Here is a 9411-nt window from a genome sequence, read left to right as displayed (position 1 = left end):
CGTGGTTAAAGATTTTCCCATTAAAGTTTTACTTTATTGTCAGTTTGAGGGCTTCAAATAATGACGTGTAATTGTCATCCATACTCTTCATAAGCTTGGCCATTTAATATAATAGTAATCACATGTGACATAATTCGCAATTATTATTCGTTTACCTTATACCTTATAGATAAGATTAGATACCTTACCTTACCTTATACCTTATTACCTTATACATAGATATAGATAACATAAGATTCAAAAAAAAAAAAGAAAATGAGAAACGTAGAAGTGAAGTGTAAAATATGGAATATTTTATGAAATAATCGTTTATTTCTAATTTATCTATTTTGCAAACTCTCATTAAAGAAGTTTATTTCCGTTAATGTGTACGCAGTTTGGAAAAATCTTTTGGAAAGTAGCTCGATCATAATTTTCCATTTTGTTAACAAACTTGTTACATGGATACATTGAATTTAGCATTGATAACTTCTACTTTATAATTTATAAGATTTCATTAGTAATATTTAATAATATTAGTTTAATGGTAAAAAGAAGGACCTAGTCATTGATCAAGTGGCAGTATAATTACAAAGGTGGTTACAATTTCATTGTAAAGGTAACTATATTAACACTCTAATCGTAAAATTTAATCGCAAAAATAATTAACACAGTATTAATATTCTTAGCGTATACAATGATTTTATTCAAATTGTATATCGTAAATTAATCATGATATTATACTAGCTCATTGTTTTTTCTCTTCATCACATCTAATATAGTAGCATTCTAGGTTAGAATTTAAATGCATAAACCAATCCACTACTGTTATAATTATTCTTCGAAATAATAAATTTTAGCTTTTTGGTATCATAATTGGCATACAAAATTATTTTTGAATTCGTAAATATTTCACTGATCTAGAATAAAAATAATATTATGTATCTCTTTGCAATTTTTTATTACTAATCTTAAACGACCTTAACATTTTCGTGTTGCAAGGTTATAATGCATTATTGTAGATTCTTGTACTCTACAAAAATATACTCAATGTTCTTGGATCAAAGAAAGGAAACCTTGAAATAAGCATATGCTGTGTTTTAACAGTTGTTAACATTTTATTAAACATCCATTAGGCCGATACGAAAATTTAAATTTTTTCCTGGATGTGATGTTAACAAGCGAGTTTAACTTTAGGGTTTTGAAATTCATAACGGTGCTCTAACACTATATGTATGTCATAAAACGGTTGAATTAAAATACAGAATAAAATCTTGTGTATATCCCTTCCTCCAACACAGATATCCAAAATCTATTAATATTATTACATATATAATTACTACCTTAAATAGTACTTGTATATGGAGCACTTCACATTAACATTGCGACGCTTTTTATTACACAATAACTCTTTTAATATTGGACCAAACATGTCTTGAGTCTTTTATATAAGTTATACGATTTAGTGTATTAGGTGACGCGTAAACAAACATTTTGAAAAATTGCAACTAGTCGGAATCGCGAAGAAAATAGTGGAGATCGCTTTTTACGATTTTTTAATTTGAACCTATGAAGAAAATTGATACAATATGTTTTGTAGATTTATGTCAATTATGTACATGCTAAAAATTTTATCGAAGTCAATTAAAAAAATTGGTTAAAAGAATTGTAAAAATCACAGTTATTCGCGACTTTCAGCCTATAATTATAATAAATCTAAAGATTCTTAACTTAGTTCAGATTAATAATCTTTCCATAGACAAAAGTTATAATTTTGTTATTTACGAGTAGAAATCTTAGCTAGGCAACAATCTGAAATAGAAAAGTTGGGAAGGAAGGAAGTCTAGATAGTTTAATTCGTAGTGTGAAGATCTGATAAGTAAAAGTTCTGGGTTCAAATCTTAGTCAAGAAATGCCGCGAGTTCATGTCTTTCCTTGGTACTCCAAATTTTAATTAGAACACGGAATGCTTGAAATCCTGTTTCACTCAATAATGAACGGCGTATCATGAATTTACAGGAATGCCAAGTGAGAACGAATGGACGTGAATTATGGAACTAAGGGATAATTTTAAAGTTATCTGATCTTGCCTTTGTACTTCGTCAAAATGAATCGGAAACAAAAAATGCTTCTAATTATTTGGAAATAATCATTAGTTCTGGTAGTACTTGTTAGAAATATACGAAATTTATAATCATTTTAATTAATTTTATATAAACTAAAAATTATAACGGCCAATAATATAAAAATTAAAATAATTGGAAGGATATCATCTAAATGTACCACTCCCATTCAATGAATACGAAATAGTTGTTGAAAGAATATTTGGCACTATTTTCATCTAATTCTATAGGATGAAAACTACTTTCGAGATTGAAAAATAGATTACATTTTTCAGAACATCTAAATGTACTTACTTGAAACTATATCTTCAATCTGAATTATATTGAAATCATTTTTTTTCTGGAATAAGTTACGAACTAAGAGATGCAAAGATATGTTTTCTGTTATAATTGTATATTGTTGAATAGAGAATGAAATTACATAAAACATGTAGAATTATTTAGTAATTTTTCTTGCTATATATTAATCCATTTCTCCATATAAACTATATGTATATATTGTAATTGTATAGGTGAATTGAAGTGAAGTAGACGTGTTACTAGAATAATTTTTGTTATATTAGAAATATCGCCTCACAAAATACAGATGGTAGTACAGATGTAGTTTACAAACTATAAATAGTGTGGTCGGAGCAATATTTTCCAACTTTGTATTGAAAAATAAATTTACTAACAAGGCGTGTACAAATATCAAAAAGAAAAAATTTTATTAGAATTTGTATTTTATATTATTCGTCAAATTCCTTACTTCTTGCAATATTTTAAAAAAATGTTTAAACATAATAACCAAATTATGTGAAAATTACGTCAAATACCTTGATTCAATTTAACAAATATTATTTTACGAACTCCAAAATAAATGAATTAATTTGTTATCAATAAAAACTACTAATTCAAATAAAAGTCACGTAAATATTAAAAAATGATTTAAAAAGATTAATAAAAAGCAATTGTAGAATTTTGCTTAGTTAATTTTTCTTATTATAATCAATATTACTCTATTATTAATATACATATATACTGTATGTATAAATGTCTTAATGTACAAATGTCTTCTGTTACATTATGCACCAATAAAAATTAACGAATTTACCTGTTGAAGTTTGTCAATGATTATCAGGGATTCCAGGTACCTAATATGTCATTTACGTCAAATATACTTCGCAGGAAGAAACATACATTAGTAACGTTTACGAAGCGCTAATATTTTCCCAATTATATATATGGAGCATAATAATAAGAGTGAAATTTAAAAATTTGCCGTGTATGATGAAATTGCATCATCAAAAGCTATCGGTAAAATTCACGAGGTTGTTGAGTAGTATGTATGTGCCAAAATTTAATTAGATTGCAAATTCTAGATGATTACATAAAAGTATGAAATATTATATGAAAATAAAGGAATATATGTATTAACATGGATGTTTTTCTTTTTAAAAGTGACAACAGAATAAACATTTAATATACATTTTAAACATTTTATATACATTTTATACATTTAGAATATTATGAAATTAGCTCCGTTTTGGAAGAAACCTATAAAGAAAAAAGAAAGAAATACGAAAATAATTTGATGGCTGACATTTCAAATATCAAATATATTTTATGAATTGTCAATAAATAAATTATAAATAAAATGTGGATATTTACTTATAAATATATTTGCTAACTAATAATAAATGTCTGAAAATTCGGGCCTTAGCTGAAAAGCCGGGCTTAGACCCGTAGATTCTTATACCTTTAAAATGATTTTAAGAATATTGTAGACCAACATCTACATTTTTCATTAGAAGTGTAATTATTATTTTCATATTAATAAGGAATATCATTATCCTATACATATTGCACATAGGTACATAACAAGTCAGAGATAATGTACATTATTCAATTATTAATTAGTTAAATGATAAACGTATTCGTTTTCAATAGAATAGCTCTAATCTAAAAAAATTTCTTTATAAAAATGTCACGAAAAGATATGTTTCCATTTTTAATAATTAATAAAAGGAAGACTTTTCTCGCAATCTAAATATTTATTTAATCTTCGATACTAAAGGAACTAAATTGTAGTAAAATGTAACGAAAGCTGTTAATTTTAACTAAAAGATTATCAATTTCGTTCAATATTAGCAGAAAATTATATTATGTTATGCAGCGGAAAAATAATAAAAATCATTACTTTTATTCAAACAGAGCTCAGAATTAAAGTTATTCCACTCTACTGTGACATGCAAAATTAATTAATCAATTAAATTCCTACAAACATCATTGTATTAAATACAATCTATCTTCAAACATACTAATATTGATTAGTATCGTTTCCTGTCACGAACATTCAGAATTCTCCTTCAGTATTAATTGATCGATGAACATGTATCAGATACACGGAAGGACAAGAATTACACGCACTGATTTGACGTGCAGGCTGGCCCATCAATGTAAACTCATAACTGCTAATTCCACACCAATTTATCCTTTCCGAATGACTGCAACTGTAATTACAATTTCTCAACAACGTATGAGTCGAGTGAATTCACAAATCAGTTTCTCTAGGAGGCGCTGCTTATCGTTATAGGATCACCATTTCAATAATCAGGCTCAATGTATGTATAAACCATATAATTTCTATGTACATAGAAATTATACGTCCGAGAGACTTTTTTTATTTGAGTAATTTGTCTATTCGATCGTAAATATAACATGAATTGACACAAATGACTTAGAATTTAATATATTAAATGACTTGAATTAGATATATTATATTAATTGAAATTTGCCCATTTCAAATGTAGAAAATAAAGAACACTTTCCGAATATTTAGCGAGTAGGTGATCTAGGAAACTAAGCGTATTAGAATTCCGTTCCGGAATGGATTACGGAGTTTGTCAATAAAATGAACGAAAATATGAATGTTTCTCGTTTTCTAAATTAAATAATTAATATGGGTTAATTGTATAACATAACAATATTTTGGATTAAGTTTCAGTTAATTTTGGCACATATTTTTTATTATTTAGGTAACTCATATCAAATTGAATAACATTTGCTTGAATCACACCTCTTATTCAGAATAAGAAGAAATTTCGTAGCCTCATCACTCATCAATCACTCATATCTATTGATCTACGATTTATATTTTTATGATAGAAACTTATTGTTAGATAGAATTGAAATAGAAGAGAATTGTTCTCTGAAAAGACCTACTCACGACTATGCAAATATTATACATAAATAAAAAAATATATATAAATATATATATAAATATTAGCATAAAAAAAAAGAGATAAGGATTGACCAACAATTAACTTTTCTTAAAAAGAAAACATGTTATGTATCAATGAGTGTTAAAAGCAGACAATTTAAATTTGGGCAATGAACGAGAAAGCCAAAGTCGCTCGTTCTTAGTACTATCGTGAATAAAATCAAATGTATCAGTAACGCTACTCGACCTGCTTTTCGTACAGCTGTTTCTATTTCTTCTCCCCTTATGACTACTTTTCAACTTTCTTGTCAAAGTAACACGGGGCGCGGTAGGAAGATGTCGCAAATGTACAATATCAGCTCTTAGCCATCTACTCCAATTCTAATTACAATAAATCCGATTTTAATTACGTGACCGACCAGACTGTGTAGTCGGGTCCACGTAGAGGGAATAAGCGAACAAGAGAGTCGAGAATGAGAAAAAAGAACTTCGTACTTGTCTAATGGACAGCTGGAGAAAAGAAAAGAAGGGAAAATTTTACAAAAGAGGAGATCTTTGCACAAATCGTTTCGTGGAAATTAAGTTTCCTTTATATTTCTCTTTTGTAAACGAATTTCGTGGGAATATAATCTAATATCTATATGTAGAAATGTTATATTATAAATTAACAGAAAAGACAGTATAATAAACACAATATCGTTGCACTCTCACAAAATCGAATATAATATCGCGTTTCATGAATTCGCTTCTCACTAATTCTACGTCACAGCAACACGATGAACTTCTCTCGACCACGATTAATTTAACTCTGACAGCATATACCACGCTCATTTTTCCCTTAACAAACCTTGGTAACGCTCACAACACTCCTTGACAATATTAACATATCTTGACAACGTTTATGAACAGTCAGCCACGTCTTTCCCTGATGACACACCATCCCACATATATATGCATATTTACTTAGGATGGTAGAAAACGCGTAGAATAGTCGATTCCGCTCGCCCGATTTGGCTATTTTACAAAGAATACTCGAATATATTAGGCGTCGCAGTCGTGAAATCATTGAAACCCGCTAACCTGTGACGTAGCAAACAGAATGGTATAATTTATGACAACCTCAAGTGTCTTCGCTATCTTCTCCCTAGAACCGGGAATGGCGAAATCTGGGCGATCGCTAGAGTGTTTGAAACCTTGTTTTCTTACACTTTGGCGTTTCAGATTTATATTTATAACTGTGTATATGTGTTTAAACTGCTAAAGGTTTTTGAAAAATTATTAAAGTATTGAAATGGTAAACGATTTAATTTTTTTATCATATTTACAATATGTGTAGATGTATATTTGGCAAATTAATCGAGTAGAGGTATAAGTACCAAGAAATGAAAACTTGATGTTTTTCATAGGAAAGAATTTAATTTCACGCGAAAAATCTTATTAATTTCTCAAAGGTAATGTTAAGTGCCAGAATCTTTAAGAGATGACATATTAAATATTATAAAATATTACTATACATGCCAGAATAATTTATTTTAGATTTGAAGGCTATCGTAAGACTAGAAATCCACTGAGATTAAGCCAAACCAAGCTAAGTCAGTCTAAGCTGTGTTACGCTAAATTGCCACAGTTCTCAACACAAATCCTTTACTACATCACTATACTTATCCACTATATATCTGTTTCAAAAAAGATATTTCACAATAAGCAACTGATCGGGAGGTGTGTTCCTTTTGGTTTGTAAGAGCAGGCAAAAACTGCCTCATCCTTGAGAAAGGGTCCTGAGGGTCTGATGCGTGATACGCACGGACCGCCAGAGTCATTACAATCGCAGCAAATGGCCCATTGTAATAAAAACAACAACTTGATCTGGAGCTTTCTAACTTATGAATCATGGATCACAATTATATAAATTATTTAGTATATACAATTAGAATCTGCTACCTGTTACTTATTTGTATATTTATTAAATTTACTTTTTTGTAGATTAAAATATTTAGTGATTAAATAAAAACAAACTATTTTTTAGATGCTCGAATAATAGTCAAAAAACAAAAAATGTTTTAGATATATTAAAAAACATAAATAAAATCATTAAATTTTACATTTCTATCAAATATTGATAACCAAACACGTGTACATTTTCATCATTATGATATTATTTATCAATATGATATGTTAGTTGTGTATTTATTGTTTATGCTTCTTTTTATTCGTCATCCGAATAAATTTTGCTTGCAATCGCAACAAGCTTATAAACTGATAATTAACAAGTAAAAACAGTAATATGATGAACAGCAGATAGTGACATGAACTAGGTGTGTGGAGGGGGAAAGACCGCTTGATGGACCCTTGTGAGGTCTCTGAAAAATTGTTCATAGCAATTCCGTGATAATCCCAGCTAACTGGGTCTTCAAAAGACTTGAACTTGGCTTCAGTAGGAACCGTCCCATGTACTTGTACAGAATCAACTTTTCAAATAGTTGGACCAGTTTAGCTTGCCAATGGAAACGGTTCCATTTAAATACATTGAAACAAATTCCCTTGAAATGGCTTAGCCTGTCAGAAAATCTCTAGTAAGATAAAGTAAGATAAAGTAAGATAAAGATATTCAAAAAGTATCTACTTGAATTGCAGTGACCAAAAGTCAAACAATTTGATTAATCAGGATGAACATAGAAATTTGAAAGGATACTTCACGTTATACTAATACAGTGATTTCAAATTGCTTGAATTCAGGTAATTTTGACTCATGTAAACTGTAAACAAAAATGTAAACATAGTGTAAAATTAATAAACATTTATAAAGCTAGTGTAGTATCATGGATGAGAGGCCTGGGAGGTGTTGTGCGGATTATAAACAAGCGGTTGCTGAGCATGTACGTAGTGAGGCTAAGACAAAAGACAAGGGTCTGCTAGGGAACAATAAACGAATTAACAGCAGTACGAGTTGAGACGTCAGAGTGTGCAGATTGCGTTGATGAGAGTCGTCGATTAATTACTTAGTTGTGTTAATCATTATACGTCTGCTGTGATTAGTTCATCTTTAACAAACATTGTTTTCTGTTCAATTAACATCTGTTCAATCTACTTATCATTAATAAACTAACTATAGTAGTTACGATACTACACTCGAATATAACTACGAATCACGAGATATATGCCTTGTACAATTATCGAAGAAGATAAACGTTAAAAAATACATCTAGCGACGCAAATATTTAGTTTCATTGACAAATTTTATAAGAATACTCAACAGGGTATCTCCATTCAGAGCTCTCGATTTTAGAGAATTTATAGGATAAAAACCTTTTAGGTCATTTTATAGATTCACGGAGGGGGCTCGTGATGTCATGCTTATGAGCGGTTCCAGGGCCCCTTCCGCCATGCGCCAAGTACGGCCACCGTGGAAGTTTTAGCCTTTATGAAGGTTTTCTCGACGAAAAAAAAAAAAGAAATTATTATTTTGTAGATCAGGGGTTTTGAAATTTTATATATATGTTTATGTATTCATGTATTTGTTTGTGTTTCAAGATAATACCGTGTAATTTTAATGAAATTATTATTATTATATATTTATTTTATCATATTATACATAGATTATTATATATTTTTTGTATATCATTTTTAATAGCTGTGATGATTTAGTTGTTGTATACATCTGACAAAAAATCGAAGATGGTCCTGATCTATGTGAAAGCGATTATCCTGTAAACTAGAATGGAGCAAAATAAAATTTCTTTAACAAAATGACAGCTATATACTGCAGAAGTTCATTAAATTTGTAACTTCTACAGGCGAAAAGAAAGAAGTCATTGTCGACATTAACATAATTCTAGTTCACATAAAGAGACATCTATTTGATATGTCTGTAAAATTTGAAAAACATTTATCGATTCGTTATTGAGATATCATGGCAGTCAATTTGAGAAGCATGGTTTGGAAAAAATTGCGTCCAAATTTTGTGTCCTGTTTCGGCATGTGTAACTCAAAATTAACTGACTTTTTCTCTTATGATCATTTACACTGTGTAAAACATCACACATGCGTTCTTATTACCTTATACATGCATGCACACGAGATAAAGTACATCTCCCCATGCATTCTAGT

The 9411-nt window shown here is 29.2% G+C and overlaps 1 long non-coding RNA gene across 1 annotated transcript; it reads left to right on the top strand.

Moving 5' to 3' along the window:
- The first annotated feature begins 1419 nt into the window (after positions 1-1419).
- On the top strand, positions 1420-8439 carry LOC112212449. The gene is made up of 3 exons (XR_002946279.2): positions 1420-1431; positions 6671-6676; positions 8115-8439. It is a non-coding gene; the product is annotated as an uncharacterized LOC112212449 (long non-coding RNA).
- The last annotated feature ends 972 nt before the right edge of the window (positions 8440-9411 follow it).

The sequence above is a fragment of the Bombus impatiens genome, unplaced genomic scaffold (genome assembly GCF_000188095.3).
Source record: "Bombus impatiens unplaced genomic scaffold, BIMP_2.2 scf_0191, whole genome shotgun sequence".
Lineage (NCBI taxonomy): Eukaryota > Metazoa > Arthropoda > Insecta > Hymenoptera > Apidae > Bombus > Bombus impatiens.
The sequence above is the reverse complement of the archived record's forward strand: the minus strand, read 5'-3'. Positions and strand labels throughout refer to the sequence as shown.